General features: G+C 43.3%; 1 long non-coding RNA gene across 1 annotated transcript; it reads left to right on the top strand.

Moving 5' to 3' along the window:
• The first annotated feature begins 1,980 nt into the window (after positions 1 to 1,980).
• Positions 1,981 to 16,853, top strand: LOC309670851. The gene is made up of 4 exons (XR_014269057.1): positions 1,981 to 2,095; positions 11,978 to 12,070; positions 16,262 to 16,393; positions 16,823 to 16,853. It is a non-coding gene; the product is annotated as an uncharacterized lncRNA (long non-coding RNA).
• The last annotated feature ends 36 nt before the right edge of the window (positions 16,854 to 16,889 follow it).

The following is a 16,889-nucleotide window of genomic DNA, read 5'->3' as shown; positions in this document are numbered from 1 at the left end:
AGACACCTCAAGGAGAGACAATCCTCCACATAGGAATAGAATAACAGGGATTTTAAAAGTGAAAATAATTTTCCAGACCTGTATCAGTTATCTAATTTCAGTGTCATCTTGAAATATACAGTATTTAAAGTAACGTTAAACAGCAGGAAGATTAGTTCCTGATGTCAGGAGAGGAGAGTTATTTCTGGCAGGCTTTAATGGATCTGCTGTATCACAGGGAACTTTCTTCCAGCTAGCAAAGAATAAAACCACGTACAGACAGTAACAGTCCAATCATGTAATGGACCCAAATCGGACAGTGGGAAATTTGCAATTATGCTAAAGCCACATGTTGTGGTTACCAATTATTCTAAGACTGCTGTGACACCGTATGATTATTAGTTATTTATCTTATGGCACCGAAAAGCACACTGGCCTCTCAGTAGAGATGAGACATGACCTCAGCTTGAAAAACAGCCTTCTGGTTAAGCACTGCACTTAAGTAAGTGCACAACATGAGCGGAGCCAAGGGTTTCAAGTGTTACACTTACCCAGCACTGCATGCAAGCACTTTAGTGTATTAAGGGCTAACTCAACACATACAGGTTTTAGGAAAACTGAAGTCAAACAGTAGGAGCAATGGGACAAAATGAATGAGAAGACACCCAACCATGCATAACCATCACCACCACGAAGCTGGAAGAACATACAGCTGCAGTGGCTACACCACCAGCATGGAAGAAGTGAATCGTGGGGTTAATTGGAGAGAGGAGATGGGAGTAACTTTGTGAGTCTGCTCCAGAGCATCTGCCAGGGCCTGGAGCCACTGGCTGGGCAGCTGCAGGAGAACCAGTCTGACGGGACCCTGGAAAAGAGGGGAAAGAGGGGAAAAGAGAAAAGCTGCTGATGAATAGTGTTTTGTGACAGCAGTATCATAGAAAAACTATACGTTGCGAAGGCAATGCAATATATCCAGGCACCAGCGATGGTTTAGAAAGGCCTGGATCACACAGTGCCGGCAGTGCCGGTGTCTGCCATCCCGGTATGTGTTGGATCGCAGCCCATGGTGGGACGTGAGCTGGGTAAGTACCGCTGACAGCATCAGGAGCAGACCCAGGGTACCACTAATGTAACATGAAGGTGTTTTTTTGTTGTTTTTTATTTTTTTTCCTCAAGAAACTGGGAAATGGGTCTAATTCTGGAAACCCTGATGACAGTCTCAGCTTTCAAGAGTGAGATAAAACGGCACCCAGATCCAAACTGCAGTCAAACAGAAGCCGCCTGGCCTCCACCCCCTTCCTTCTCCGTCGGCCGAGACCTGAATAACGCAGAGGCTGCGGCTGGAAACCCTCCCGGTCGCTTCCCGCAGCAAGCACGGCCGGTGCCGGAGAGTGCCCCGGCCGAGACAGAGGACAGCCCGGGGTCTGTCAGGGCTCCTCTGAGGGCGCCGCGTCTACCAGGCCGCTGGGCCGGGGCCCGGGGCAGCTGCAGCAAACCCCCACGGGCCTGCCTCAGGCAGGGGAGCGGCGCGGCCGCCCCGCTTACCTCAGGGATGGTGTGTGTCCCCCCCCGCCTCCCCTCGCCCGCCCGGAGGTTGAGGACCCACCGTTTCCCCGCCCGGCGCCGCCAGGAGGGAGTTTCTCCTCAGCGCGGGCAGGTGGGGCTGATCCGCCGCCTCTCCCCACCTCCCGGCCCGCCTCGCTCCAACGGGGGAGCGCCGATACCCAGCCCAGGGAGCGGCGGCGTCGCTTCCCGCCTCTAAGCGGCTGCCCCTCGCCGGGAGCCGCTACGAGCAACAGGTCTGTGACACCCCCCAGTTTCTCCCTCTCTCCTTGTGTGTGTGTGTGTGTGTGTGTGTGTGTCAGGCGAACAAAGGGGCTGAGCGCGGCCCCGCGCCCCCTCCCCACAGCGACCGCCCGGCCCCCTCCGCCAGCCCAGCCCCCGCGCTTCAGCCATTTGGCGTCGCCTGGCATCGCCCCGCCGATTCCCTCCCCCCCCCGGCTTCATCCTTCCCGGCTTCCCCCCCGCCGGCTCCCGCTCCGGCGCTGCCGGCAGCGAGGTGGGGCGGAGGGAGCTTCCCCAGAGCGACGTGGGGTTTGCCGGCCGACGACGAAAGGTAAGCAGCTGCCTGCCCGCCTTGCTCGGGGGGAGAGAGGAGAGTCAGCGCGGCGGGCCGGGAGGGGGGGAGAGGGTATTACCCCGGCCCCGGGACGTGCCCGACCCCCCCTCCCGGCCCGCCGCCGGGGGGGGCGGTGTTGCCGGCCGATAACTGAGGTAAAAACCGCGACGCAGAGCCACGGTAGCCGTGTAGGGGGGGAATTTGGAGGACCTTCAGACCCAAATCGTGCTTTAATCGTGCTTTAATCGTGCTTCCCCCCTCCTCAGCTTCCCCCTTAATCCACCTTCCCCGGGCGGGCGGCCGGGCATACCCCCATATCCCTTCTCCGTATGTCGCAGAGGAGGCAAACCTGATGGCTGCGTATTATTATTTATTCATTTATTTATTTATTTTTAATCCTGCTGACCCATTAAAAAAATCTAAATGGCTCTTTACACCAGCGTTTATGGATGTGTAAGGGCAGCAGATTGCTTCGCGCTATAAATTATTCCATGGCTTGCATCCCCATCCTCTTAAAAGTGGTGCAAGCCCTGGGTGTACACACGTGTGCACAATTTTGCAGGGTGGGAGATGCCTGAAGAAAAGTCCTACTGAATTTCCATGGCCCAAAGCCGGTAGGCTTTTTATGTTTGGTCATAGAATCATAGAATCATAGAATCAGTGAGGTTGGAAGGGACCTTTAAGATCATCAAGTCCAACCATTAACCTACCCTGATAAAAACACCACCACTCCTAAACCATGTCCCTAAGCACCTCATCTACCCTTTTCTTAAACACCTCCAGGGATGGTGAATCCACCACCTCTCTGGGCAGCTTATTCCAATGTTTAATAACCCTTTCAGTGAAAAAATGCTTCCTAACATCTAATCTAAACCTGCCCTGACATAACTTGAACCCATTTCCTCTTGTCCTATCGCTTGTCGCCAGGGAGAAGAGGTCAGCTCCCATCTCTCTAAAACCTCCTTTCAGGTAGTTGTAGAGGGTGATAAGGTCTCCCCTCAGCCTCCTCTTCTCCAGGCTAAACAACCCCAGATCCCTTTAAAGCAACAAAAAGCCGGCTCTCAAACCCAAACTTACACGTATATAATACTATTAAATCCTATAGCCAGCTTCTTCCGCCCATCAAGGACAAATAAAACTCTCTAGAAACAATATACTGTAAAGCTTTTCCACAGCAACTTAATTGAACAATAGTAAACTGGAACAAAAAGCTAGAAAAAAGTAGGGCAATAAAAAATAGAATAGCAATAAAGTAGAACAATCCTTTTATAAGATCTGAGGAGCTGAAGAGCTCCTCCGTTTTTCAGACTTAACCATCTGTCTTCCAAAAAGGAATTAAATGGGATGCTTATGGAAAATAATTAAATTGTCACTAGTATTGAAAAAGCAATATTTGCTCCCAGGCTTAACTCTGGCCCATCTTTCCTGTTCTGCTCTCCTCTTCCCAAGGCCCATCACGCGGCATTTATTCACTCTTTAATTCATCCAGTGCATGCCAATGGGATGCTCTGGTCATCCAGTGCTAATGGCACTGTCTGATGAGAACCTGCCAAAGAGCCGAGGGCTGGCCCCTTGCTTGCCCCAGCTCCCCACGCTGCAGGGTCTCATTGCTGGCACTGAAGTCAATGATGACACTCTTAGAAGCTGGAGTTTGCAAGACTGCGCCTTGACGATATCAAAAGACTGAAATCCTTAATAGCTTCCGTTCTTCTAGGAATGCTTTGCTTGCGTCACTTTGCAGTGTAACAAATAGTCCAAATAGATGGACAGATTTGAAATGTCAATAAATATTAGAGCACCATTATTTGGCAGGCGCATTCAATGAAAGCCATTAACTGGCTTTACTATAGTAAAGCAGGATTATAGTATTTAGGGCTGGCCTAGGTTACCGTAGAGACAGTGATGTGGTTAGATGACTAGATCCAGATCCTACTTGCTAGGGGTTTCAGCATTCTGTAGTATCCTGTTGCAAGAGGATATTAGGGGCAGCTGGCTGCTAAAGAAGGGTACAATAAAGCATGAAAGGAAATCCTGCAATTTCTTTTAAAGTAGAATTAAAGTTGTTTTTTGGTTTGGTTTTTTTTTTTTTTTTTTTTTTTTTTTTTTCTGTCTTGTGAGATCCTGTATGGGTTTTGTAGGGATTTTGCTGTTTTTCCCTACTGAGATTCTACAACATTGCAGTTAGGAGACTGTTTCTTTCCTCTGAACAGAAGCTGAGACCACTTCACATCCTTGGAAATACCCATTTAAAAAATGAGCTCATTTTTATTGTGTTTGATATCATTGGCCTTCTTGGGACATGACATTTTCATGTCTGCTGTTTTACTTTTCAGTGGTATTGTCATCATCTGTTCTTTCTGCTCTGTTTTTGGTCTCTGTTGTTTTGTCAGAGAACAGGCATGATTAGTTCCTTTCATTGCAGAAGAATTACTTTACAGCAGTTCAGGATTTGACAACCAGTTCAACCTGATCTATGACTGAGCTGTCACTGAGCAGGAAGGGACCCTGCTCCTTCCCTAGCCTGGGCCATACATTCCTGCCCCCTTCCTTGTGCCAGCACTTGTAACCACGTGACAATACAGTGAATGGACAGAGATTTTGCCTTCCACCTGCAGTTAATTAAGCAAACACCCCGTTTACATATGTGGATATTGGCATTATGAGTGGGGCTAGTCCTGTGACACAGAGCATTTAAATCTGCATGCAACTGTCTTCAGGATCGGGACCATATATGCTGTGTTTTCCTTAGACAGTGTTGACAATTCTGTAGCCTTTTCTCCGTCCTCATCCTAAAACGCTCCTTGGGTGCTAACTGGTAGTTTTGGCTTTGAAAGATTTACAAGACTGGGTCAGTATTGTATATGGGTGATTGAGTGTTAATGCAAAAAAGAGTTGGCTAGGTCCTTTGTTCTGCATTGCACATTTGGTACTTTCCAGTTTCTTATACCTCATCAGTGAGGATGGCAGGAATTCATGATCGGTTAAGTCAGTTTATTTAATGCAAAACAAGCTGGAAAAAGCCTCCAGTAGTTCTACAGATTTTGCACTGTGTGTCAGAGGGAGAAGAAAGATGTATCCTATAAATGCTTTTCAGGTGCGATGTTTCACGAGCTGCCATTGCTATGCCTCTGGCTAAAGCAGACGGGTTGACAGCCTTTTTTAATTCACTCGGAAACATGCCAGAAACCGCAACCTTTCCATACAAATCCACATAAGTTGGACAAGCAGCTTCCATGCTGGTATGTTGTCTGTCACAACATGATTTGCATTAATTAATAGTATTGAAGTCATTTTACACGTACACATTCACAGATTAGCACAAGCTGTTGTTTTTCTGGATTCTGATTCATCCAGGAGTATTTAAGGAGCAGAGTAAGCTTTGCATGTGGATTTCGAACTGCTGGAAGGCTCCTGGACTTCTGAATCATTTCAGACTATCAACGTGTCAGAGATCTGCAATATTTTTTTTTTCTTTTTTCTCTTGGAAGCAGTTCTGCTTTCCTCTCTCCCTCTCTTTTAAGTAGATTGGAAGAACAGGCCCTAAGCTCTGGAGGTAAACTATTATTTCTGCAACCCATATTTTAAAGTGTTAGACAGTAAGAACGAAAAGCCAACCCTTTGCTACAGGAATGGTATGTGAACAACAAACGTTCTGATTCCATCAGTCAAAGACAAATCTCTTCATGGGAGAGCTCTTGTCTTATCCGGTAGCTTGCTTTCATCTCTCCTTTACTGCAACTCCCCACATTGCCTCAGTTCAAAAAAAGCTACCATGCACATTTGTATGCACAGTGTAGGAAATCCAGACACTCATGAAGTTAATGGGAATTTTCCCTTGATTACAACAGGGATGGGATTTAAAGTGATGTCAGACTCTGGCCTTATCAAAAAGCTCTGTGGAACTTAGGTGGAAGTTTCTAGCTGCAGGCTACTAGCACAAGCCTCGTTCTCTCCAAGGCCATAGAAGTGGGCAGTACACAGATGACGTATTTCTTGTTTAATAACAACCGATAAGGGAGTCATGAAGGAATTTGGTTTTCACAGCAGATGCAGAAACAGTAAAGTAAATGTCATTTGAGTGGTTTGCTTTGTAAGCTTTGCAGTTAGTGCCATGTATCCCAAGAAGTTTTACATAGGAAGAGGAGGGCAAAGACTGTTCATGTTGCATTCATATGATAAAATTCACTGGTGCTGCTTCTTGTTGGTCAGGATGAGGCCTATACCGCTCATTCTCTGTGACAGAAGACCAGGAGGCCTTTATGATGGGCAACAGAGTTGCAAGATATATTAGGTTGTTAGCCCAATGGACGGTATCCCTGCCAAGACATTTTGCAGCCTTATGGGGAAATAAATACTTCTATTGCACCCCCAAAATCAGGCAACTTTTTGGAGTACAGTGGCTGAAAAGCCTCGATATCTGCTTTGAGGAGATGTTGTTGATGTATATCTAAAAATCACTCCCTAGTCAGAAGCAACCAAACTTTAGACTTGTAAGTGAAATAGCAAAATCTCAAAATTGTCAAGAACTGCAAACCAGGACCCCTGAATCTGCGTTTCTTCTCACACCTCCCAAATCATAACCATAAAACCAAACACCTCTCTGCCTCACATCCTGATTTGGAGGTCTTAGTTCTTACTCCAGGTCCTGACTCTGTTCAGCGCTGCACAGGTTGCTACCTAACAAATATAAGAATAGCACCCTGACTGTCACACATGATGCAAATTTAACTGCATGCATTAACAAGCTTTTATTCTGTAGCACTTGAAAAGGACATGTTTGAATCATAGCTTAGTCAGCCATACTACAATCTTTACTTCTCCTCTGCGTTGGGGAAGTCCAAAAGCACATGGGACAGTCCTGAGGCACCCTTCACGATTGTGCTGCCGGTCTGTACGTCTCTTCAGAAAAAGCATGGATCATTTTGGGAAAACAGAATGCTGCCAAGTCAGCAGATAGAAAAGTGCAGAAGACAAAGAAGTGAAGTCCGAAGTGAAAAGCAGCATATATGTTTCTTCAAGGTATCCAAGATGATCCATTTGTCACCTTATTTTCCATCAAGGTCATTGGCCAAAACAGAGAAGCCATATAGATGTGAGACGGATGATTTGAGCAGAACAACGCTTTGACCTAATTCAGCCAGAAGTTATTGGCTTGGTACAGGAATAAAATTCTTTGGCCTGGTCTTGTAGGAATAAGATTAGATAACCAGGCAGTCTTTTCTGTCCCTTAAATTCAGACATCTTAACTGTTACCTATCTGCCCTGTTAAATGGAAAAAAGAAATACTGTGAGAGATATTGGATTGCTTGCACTAAATTATAAATGTAAAAGTTGAATGTAGTCAGAGAAATCAGTGCAGGCAGACTGAACACCCAGGCTCAGCATATGAAATTCACATTATAGTAAAAGATGTTATGAATCCAATGCAGAAAGTGTCAGGCCATGGAAGTTTATTTTAATATAATAGTATTTTAATAGGAACCTATTTTATTTCTATCTCTGACTGGTCAGCAACTATTACCTTCTAGTAACGTGAACAGCATGCATTACACTCTTCTTCCCCTGTTTAGTTCTGATGACCAGGTGTAGTAGCCTCAAATTTTGTTAGGCCCTCCATTACATAGTTGCTGCTAAAAACCAGTCCCATTTCTTGGTGAAATCTGTACTGACAGCCTACAGGCATTTCTGATAGTAAAGCCTTGCCAAAGTACCTATGACTTTAGCATGTGTTTCTGCTTTGAGATCAGCGAAAGTATTTTTCAGTCCTAGCACAGGCCGGGATGGCTTGGATCTACAGGCAGTATAACTGAGCCCTGCCACACAAAAGGCAATGGGAAGAACCCTTTCGTTGGGGAAGAGAACCCAGGATTCTTCTTTCTCTACCTCAGTAACATTTTATCATAGAATGGTTTAGGTTGGAAAGGACCTTGAAGATCATCAAGTTCCAAGCCCCCTGCCATAGACAGGGACACTTCCCACTAGATCAGGTTGCCCAAGACCATGTCCAGCCTGGCCTTGAACACCTCCAGGGATGGGACCTCAACAACCTCTCTGGGCAACATTTTCTGTTGTTTCTGTGAAAAGCAATACTTAATGTGAAGGAGAGTAACCTTCTTCTCACAGTCTTGATGGTTTGGGCACTCAGTTGACATTTGGGTGTTTTAATCTTGTCAGACAAAGGAAGGAGCAGTGGCAAGTTTCCCATGAAGCTTGGTCAGAGATCTAACTGTTGTAGAGAAAGGTGAAGTAGCAGCAAGAGTCAGTACTGCTGTCTTTTAAAATAATTTAGGTTTATTTTGGAGAGAATTCTGGGTTGAGGCACCCAAAGTAAGAACTGACACCTCCTGATCACACAAGTTAAGCACTTCATCACCATAGTCTTTGGTATTTTTCTATTGGCTAGCCCTTGGTAGCTCTCGTATGCTGGTTTTTGAGGATCCCAATCAATTGGCATCTGACTGTACCCACAGGATGCATATGAGTACAGAACCTGTCCTTGTGTGGACAGGATGGAATGTGTGGACAGGAATGGAATCCTGGGATTCCATTCCAGGAGCTGGTTACAGGTAGATCAGCAGTACTGTACAGCTCAGAGACGTAACATCCATCTCTGCCCTTGCAGGAGAACTGGGAGGTGCATCCCACCCACAGATCAATTCTGTGTAGGAATATGGCCTCAGGCCTGCCCCATGTCTTTCCACCTTGGCCTGATTTCCATGAAATAATAAATAAAAGAAGTCAGACTCCCATGAGTCACCTAATAGTTCAGTTATAGGCCCAGCAACAAACTTTACCAGAAGCACTTCTGCCATGGCAGAAAGAAGTCTGTGCAAGCTAGTTCTTTTCCTCCTTTCAGATTACGGCTGTCATGCTGGAGGTTTGTGGGTTTTTTTTTTTTTTTTTTTTTTTTTTTTCCCTATCTGATATGGCTGTCTTAAGTCTTATATCTGTGTTGCATTTCCATCTGCCAGATAAAACTGCCCTCAAAGTAAGCCTTTGCCACGTTTAGCATTGCAGCAGGTCTCTCCATCTTTGAATCCAGCCCAAAGTCTGTGTAGAGATAATGCCTGCAGAAACCTGGAACTATTTTGTAAATCTAACTAGATGTAGTTTAATTTTTAGCAGTGGCTAGAATGACTATAAACCTGAAGTTTGAAAAAGTATCTGGGCAAAGAAACAATGTATGATCTCCAAAAATGAGAAGAGTGCCATTCACCGTGTGTCTGAAGGACTTCTGCCTGTTTAAGCATTGCTTACTTAATTTGTCAAGAAATGGGTGAGCCTGTTCAATCTTTTGAAGTGAGGCTTTTATCTCTTAAGTATCTGATGTAGAGTTTGTCTGGAAAAAGAAGTGTTTTCCTTACTCCCTAATCTAGAAGTTTTCCTTTTACTTTCTTTTCCTTTGCTTAAGCCTCAGAAGAATGGGACTTTGTTGACTTTCCTTCGAAGTCTGTTGTTAGTTCTCAAATTCTGCCTTTCTCAAGCACAATGGTGACAAACTTTGGCAGATTTCTGGTGCTTTGAGCTCTTTAATCTGTATGCCCTTTCCATAATGATATTAAAAGCAAAATCCAGTTTTATCTTAAGCAAGGAATTTTATTTCCTCCAATTATATTGGCCCATCTTCTGTGTTAAATGCAGTGCATAGCAGGTGCGTTGCAAGAATGCAGTACATTCATGGGGATCAAATGCTCTTCTGGAATGCAAAACCAAGCCTAACTTTTCTTTTATTTTCAAAAATCTATCTGAAGAAATCTTCTGGTTTGCTTGACTTGGCTTCTCAGTGGATATTCTCCTCCTCCTTTGTTAGTACCAACATTGCCAAAGTGATCTCAGAGACTTTGAACACATTTGCAATTATTTATTTGTTGACAACACAGTTTAATGCTGGCTGAAAAGCATTTCTGCAATCAACATTACAGCAGTTAACTACACTAATGCTCAAAGGAGGCTTTTCATCATCACAGGCTGATGCTTTGCTTGATATCAGGACTCCTGGTGCATGGCAATTTCCAGAACTTAAGGTCAGAAAGGATCACTAGATCAACTAGTCTGCTTCTGTCAAATTTCATTCCCCCCAGACTTTCAAGTCCCTTCCAGCAATGCACGTACTCCCAATCTCCTTCATCACATCAGAATAAGGATCTTCCTGTGTCAGATCAAATGTCCAGCTAGCTCAGCATCCTGCCTCCCACATGCCCGGACCATAATCCAGTATTGAAAGAAGCATGTAGCAGGGTAAAAACATGTATTTCCCCATGGGATGCTAGTTTATCTTTGAGTATTAATACTCTAACCATTTTCCAGCTCAGAATGCTCCTAAGCTGGTCGCAGTTATAGTGTTTAGTACATATTTGGTCACCTTCAATAGATTTCTCTTCCTTGAGCCCATTCTCCCCTTCAATTCATGTAAAGTTTCAGTATCCACAATATACTGTGGTAGTCCTCCCCTCCACCCAGTAGTGTAAATATTTTACTTTGTTTACACTTCCACCCCCTGGTTTGTTTAGGGCTTTCTCCACCAGCCTAAGGTGGCCATCAGTATGCAGAATTTTCATGTGCTTACACTTGTGCACAGTCATCAAGTCATAGGGCAAACATACCAAGCTCTGAAGAAGTGTCAGCACTGCATTTCTTGGGCTGACTAAGGCTTGCTCTACCTGTTCTCCAAGCTACTAGCATAAGCCACCTTCTCTCCCAAGTCTGGCTGTGAAGTGGCGCTAGGTGTCACCTTTTTTCATGGGAGTTGGCTTGAGGCTGGCATACACTTTGTGGAGACAGAGTAAGCTTGTGTCTGGCTGCAGAGTGCTGTTGCGAGTCTCTCACTGAAGTGTATTTCTATAGCTCTTAAATAATTTGGTACTTTTTCTGTCCTCCCAGATTTTTAAATACTACTTCCAAAATGTAAAGCCTGGAACATCCATTCATCCCTCTGTCCAACCATCCATCATATTCCATTACAAACCTACTAATGCTATAGATGAAAGGTCACCTTTTTCCTACTGTTGCACCTTATTTCCCAGTATATACATTCAAGGACTGCATTCATGCTTTCAGCTGTAGCACTACGCTGGTATGTTATGTACACCTGTTCATCTAATGTAGTGTTAGCTGCATCCAGATAAACTGAAGTTTGCTTAGTTTCATTGTATCATAGACACAACCACATGCTCTCACCTTATATCTAGAACTAGCAACAGTTCTCCATAAAAAGTTATATTACATTCAGTATCATATTGCCATACCATTGTCTCCTGATGTGTAGTGAATTAGTGATGAAGATGTCACATCAGCCATGGAGTTTTCCACAAAGGTGGTGTAATCACTCAAAACCTAGTTTCTGACTGTTCTTTTTCTGTTAGACTTTCTTTCTTCTAAGAGATTTTGGAGAGGACTTGCACTTAACCTTTGTTAGATTTTGCTTTTGTGGGAGTATTATTTCCTTTTTGGTGTGAGAACTGAGAGACACTGCTGCTCCCTAACTATTCCTGAAGAGCCTAAACTAGAAGAAACTTAAAAGATGATAGTTTCCTTTTTAGAGAATAGTTGTCTTAATGGATATCACTGTTAGGAAACCTTTTCTTTGGTCATGACAACTGTTTAGAACTTGTATGTTTTTGGTTTAGATTTGCTAGCTATAATATCAATTTCATCAGGCTTTTGATAATATTTTTATTATGACTTATTTCCTCTCTCTTCCCCCCTGCCCAGACACACACAGCCTTTTCTTCCTCTGGGTTTCTTATGAGGAACTGCTGCCCACATGTTTTTTGTGTGGTCTGTAATCATAAGCTGCATTTCTTAAATTTTTATTTTTCTTTATGGTTGTATGAAAATTTTGCAGTTATGAGATAAAAAACATTCATACCTCCGTTACAGGTTGTGAGAAAATTACAACACCTTGAGAGGTCACAAGAAAGCTGTATAGGCAACTTGAGTGTGGATGCAACACTACAAAATCCAGTGGGCAGGGTAAGACACTGGGATTGTATTGTAACCCTGATTTTGAGAACCCTTAATTTTAAAAAAGGGAAAGAAAAAATTTATTCTTCCTGCAGTTTTTCTTGAGGTGGGACATTGAAAGACAATTCTTTTTTCTTCTTACAAGCAGGAGGTTAATCCAAGTAGCTAAGATCTAGAGTTTAAATTTGTAATAGGATGTAAGAATTCAAGTGCTGCAAGCCATTTCAGAGAAGTGGCATCTCTATGCTCCAGGTGTTTTCCCCAAGAGACTATTTTTTACCCCAATTTTCACACATCTGCTCAACGAGCAGGAGTGTAACAGATCTTTTTTATAAATATGCAGTCCTCTACACTTGACTCTGCCCTCCAGAAGGTTTTGCCTTCTGGGCTGAGCTGGATATCTTCACACTGGCCAGTTCTACTTTTAACAGTCATCTTTTAGTTTTTAAATAAATACAAGGGATGTTTTCTCTCTTTTGATGATCCTGCCTCTTTGGACTCCTTAATCATCTCAATCGGATGACGCCCCTATCCCAAGGGAATTCCCTACTGGGGTAAAATTTGGCTGTACAAGTTTTTACAAAAGCATTTCCTGGACTAAGGTGGAGCAGAATGGCATTCTGTCAGTTCTGAACTGTTGTAGTGTCTCTTGGGGAGGATAGCCTGCTTATGTAAATTAGAGTTGCTTATGATAGGGATGATAGGGAAAGCACTGCTTTTATTTACCCTGGGACTGAGTCAGAGCAGTTTCCATTTGTGAACTGGAGAGCAGCAACCCAATTCCTCCCACATGTGCATATTCCCCGGAGAAAGTGGGTCTTGCTAGAGGACAAGGTTTTGGTCAAAGGTTATTGGCACCGCACAAAAAAAAAATAGAGAGAGAACAATGCAAAACAAGCATTTAATTGGATTTTATCAGAAGAACTGCCAAATGAATACAGTGCCAGGAAACTTTACCTGCAGCTCTTCATAACAGTTCCTCTGTCAGAAAAAGCTACGCCTTCTTATCTGTGCTGTTACTTGAGCAATGTCTTACAGCATCTGAGGTTGGGGGCACACATCCAGGATGTTGTAAGTGTGTCATTGCCAAGTCTGTAAATACAGTTCGTGTTTGTTGGCAGTTCCTCTGTCCATTAACATTACATCATCCCTAGACCAAACCCATGATAATGAAAACAGTTTCAGTCCAAGTAATTCAGCTTCTGACTTAAAAGTCCCCAGTATATAAGGTGACATCAGTCCACATATGCTATGTACTCTGAACAGCTTGCTTCCTTTTCCAGTACCTATCCTGTTTGTGAGTGTTGAAAAAGTGCTAAACCCAAGTTTGTTTTAAGCCAAACGAGATCGCTAGGAACTCAGATCCTTTTGAATCAGCACAGGTATCAAGTATCTTTTGTGATTCTGTAATTTTTGGATGTTCTGTGTCGCCAGAACAGCAATACAACTCTTCGATTGCTGTAGATAAAAAAAAAAAAGAATGAAGAAGGAGTTCAGTATTGTATTTCCATCAGCCCCTTTCTGCTTCTTCCTGTTTTATGCTAAATCCCTGACCTTTAAACTTGGATCGGTCGTGTTGCTCAGTGCTTTGGAAGGTTCCACAACTTCTCTGAATTGTTTTTTCAGCTTCATCTTTGTGTAATTCCTATACTTTATTTTCAGGTGCTGAGATTGCTGGAGCAGTCATTGCTCTGCCATTGACAAAGTTCTCCAAAACCTCTTTTAGTTTTTCTAAGTCTTCAGCTTCACTGTAGAGTCCCTTGTTGTCTAAATTGCATGTGATAACTTTGATTCAAATCCTCCTCATGCTCAGCATGAATTTCAACATATTCTTGGTAGTTAGCTGTAAGTAAATCAGAAAACAATTTTCTTCAGAGTTCTGCTGCTTGCCATTAGCAAGCCGTACCATTAGTCCTTCTTCCTCCTTGTGATTCCTCAAGAGGTGGTTAATATGGGTGTTTGTTAGGACTACGGTGGGTGGCAGCTTCTTTCTCAATAGCATCTCAGTGTCAAGTCAAACTTCTGATCCTAGCAGATATCTGAATATTGGAAAAGGTATGATTGCTGTGCTTGAGGAGGCTCTTGGCCTTTTTATTTTCGTTACCCAAGGAAGTTGAAAAGCCTACTTTTTCTAGATGCTGTTTTTAACAACTTTGAATATTCTAATTGGTGATTTTCCTTTAAGACATGATGCAGGAAATACATTTCACCATACGGAGATATTATTGGTACTACAGTGACTGTTTTTGACTTCTCACATTTAGACACCCACATTTTTTATTTTTGGTAGCATTCTCTTTCATTCTTCCTTTATAGTTTCACTTGCAAAATCAAGCAGTAGTCGTGAGAGCTTGAAACTATCTGAAGCTGCTCATTCCTTCTTGTAGAGGAGGAACATAAGTAGGAGAAGTTAGGAGAAGTCTCAGAAGTGAGGCATGTCTGGATCCAGGAAAGATCATAATATTTAGAGCAATGGGGGAAAGTATATTAGCGCCTTTGAATATTCATGATTGAGGAAATCAATTACCCAGAGCTGTAGCAAGGTAAGGGTTGGATATTGGGTCACTTAGCCCAAGAAAGAGCAGAGGAGATACAGAATGTTTCAATACTTAGTTACGTTACAAATGATATGCTGGTAGCAGTTTTCTTAATATAACAGTATATCAAAGCTTGCCATTCTAGGTGTTTTTCTCACCATCTGTATTTGACCTTTGTCGTTTTGCCAATGTCAGTTACAGTAGCTGCTCTCAAACAAAGTGATCATCAAAGCTCTGGAGGGCCTGGAGCAGAAAGTAGATTAATCTCAATGTCTACAGCATAATAAATCAGAATAAAAAATGGTTACATAGTGAATTCAGTACTGTGAAGACTCACTGAAAAACAAAATCACATCGACAGGGATGCTGCCCAGTTTAAGTTATTAATTAATCAATATATCTTTCAGACACACCAAATGTACAGACAGATCACTGCATTTCCCCTCGTCTAGTTAAAGCTGCAGAAAAGTCAGTAAAGCTGAACCTACTGAGTTTGGGTCTGGACCTCAGGAAATTTGCCACTAAGGCTATCCAAAGTTCATAAGATGTCACAGAAGGTTCCCAAGTGCCAGGTTTTTAAACACCAAGATGAGAAAAACAAAGTTTGTGAAATCTACTCATTCTAGTAAGGAGTTTTCAAATGCTGTTGAAACCTTGTTATAGTCTCAAAGGCTCAAATATACAGAAATCAAACCTCAGTATTGATTTATTGTGATCAAATGTAGCAGAAAGTCCTTCACAGGGCAAGGAAACAAAATAAAAACCTGTAAGAGAAGACTGATACTATCATGTAAGTGAAGTTTGCTTGTGCAAGTATGGGCTTCTAGGTTTCACGTCTGTGTCAGGAGTTTCCAGACAATGTCACCTACCAATTATGCTTTCACTAAAAAAAAAAAAAAAAATCAAAAAAGTTAGATTTTCCTAATATTAATTTAATAGGGTAAATAAATAATCTCTGTTGAAAGGAAGTCACAAGGCATATTTTACATAGAAATGAGTGTTCCCTGAGGACTGTGGAAGAACCTGCCAATGGGGATTTTAATGGAAATTAATAACCTCCTTAAAAATAGAGCTGCAGATACTTATTACATGAAATTAAGTACATTTGGAGAATTTTCATGCATCATTCATTGAAACTTAAATGGAGCCTGGGATATTTATAAACAAACATGAGGCAAACAAACAGCACTTTGTTAAATTCTAAAAACTATGTTTGTGAAATGAAGATACAACTGGGTGGTGATTGTGCTGACAGGGACTAACCTACTTACAGCCGTGCCCTGTGGCCTGCCATTTTCCCAGAAGAAACTTCATGTTCTAATTATCTATTGTGATTTTTGCTCGCTTCTACTTTTTATTAACAGAAGCTGTAAATCTTTCAGACATGAACCAGTCCCTATGAAGTCTGACTTACATATCACTAATGCATTACACTACATATGCTGTTATATACATGTCTGATTGCTTTTGTTGTAACAACAACAAAAAAGCCTTTGATGTCTTTTGTAAACAATTAGAATCTATTGGTGTGCTTCTGGTCACTTTAGGGTACTATAGATATCCTGTTAAAGGAAATATCACTCAAATAGTCCCAAACTTCTGAGTGAACTGAGAATATATCCATTTTAAAACTGACCAACTTTTTATACTTTCTTTTAAACAGGGGGAATGCATATGAGGAGCAGTGATATGAAGAAACCTTCGCGAAGGTCACGTAAAGGAAAGCTTGGCTAGTGGGAAATATCTTTCCAGAATAGATTGCAACCACGATCTTGCACTGGAATAGTTGCACAAGGTGAATAAATTATGATAGTATTCCGCAGTATCTGTGTTTAAAGGACGTTTTACCTCATTGCCCAGCACAGCGTAGGGACCAGTTGTCACGAAAGGGTGCTGTTCATGCAAACTGCTTACAATTTTAGCATAGCAACAGGAAAACTAGAATTGCTTTTCAGGCTGTTGAGGTGCTCATCGGGGCGATCGTGCCTTCCCTCCCCCCTCGAAAGAGGTGAGATTTTCGGGGGGTCAGCTAACGCAGTCCGCCCCGGGGCAGCGGGAGGCGGCAGAGCCGCAGGATGGACCCTCCGGGGAAGGGAGAACCGCGGGTTTAGCCCCGGAAACCAGAGGCGGCCCCGCCTGAGAGCAGCAGAAAAGGGGGGGAAGCCGGCAGGAGGGAGCGGGGCCTGGCCGCGGGAAGCTGAGTTCTATCCGGTCTCCCCCGCAGGTGATGGCCGTTCCGCTGCGGCCGAGAGCCCTTCGCACGGCCGCGGCGCGGCGCCGGCGCAGCTAGC

Source organism: Vanellus vanellus, assembly GCF_965231255.1.
Source record: "Vanellus vanellus genome assembly, chromosome: 3".
Taxonomy (NCBI): Eukaryota; Metazoa; Chordata; class Aves; order Charadriiformes; family Charadriidae; genus Vanellus; species Vanellus vanellus.
This window is presented reverse-complemented; position numbering and strand designations above follow the sequence as displayed.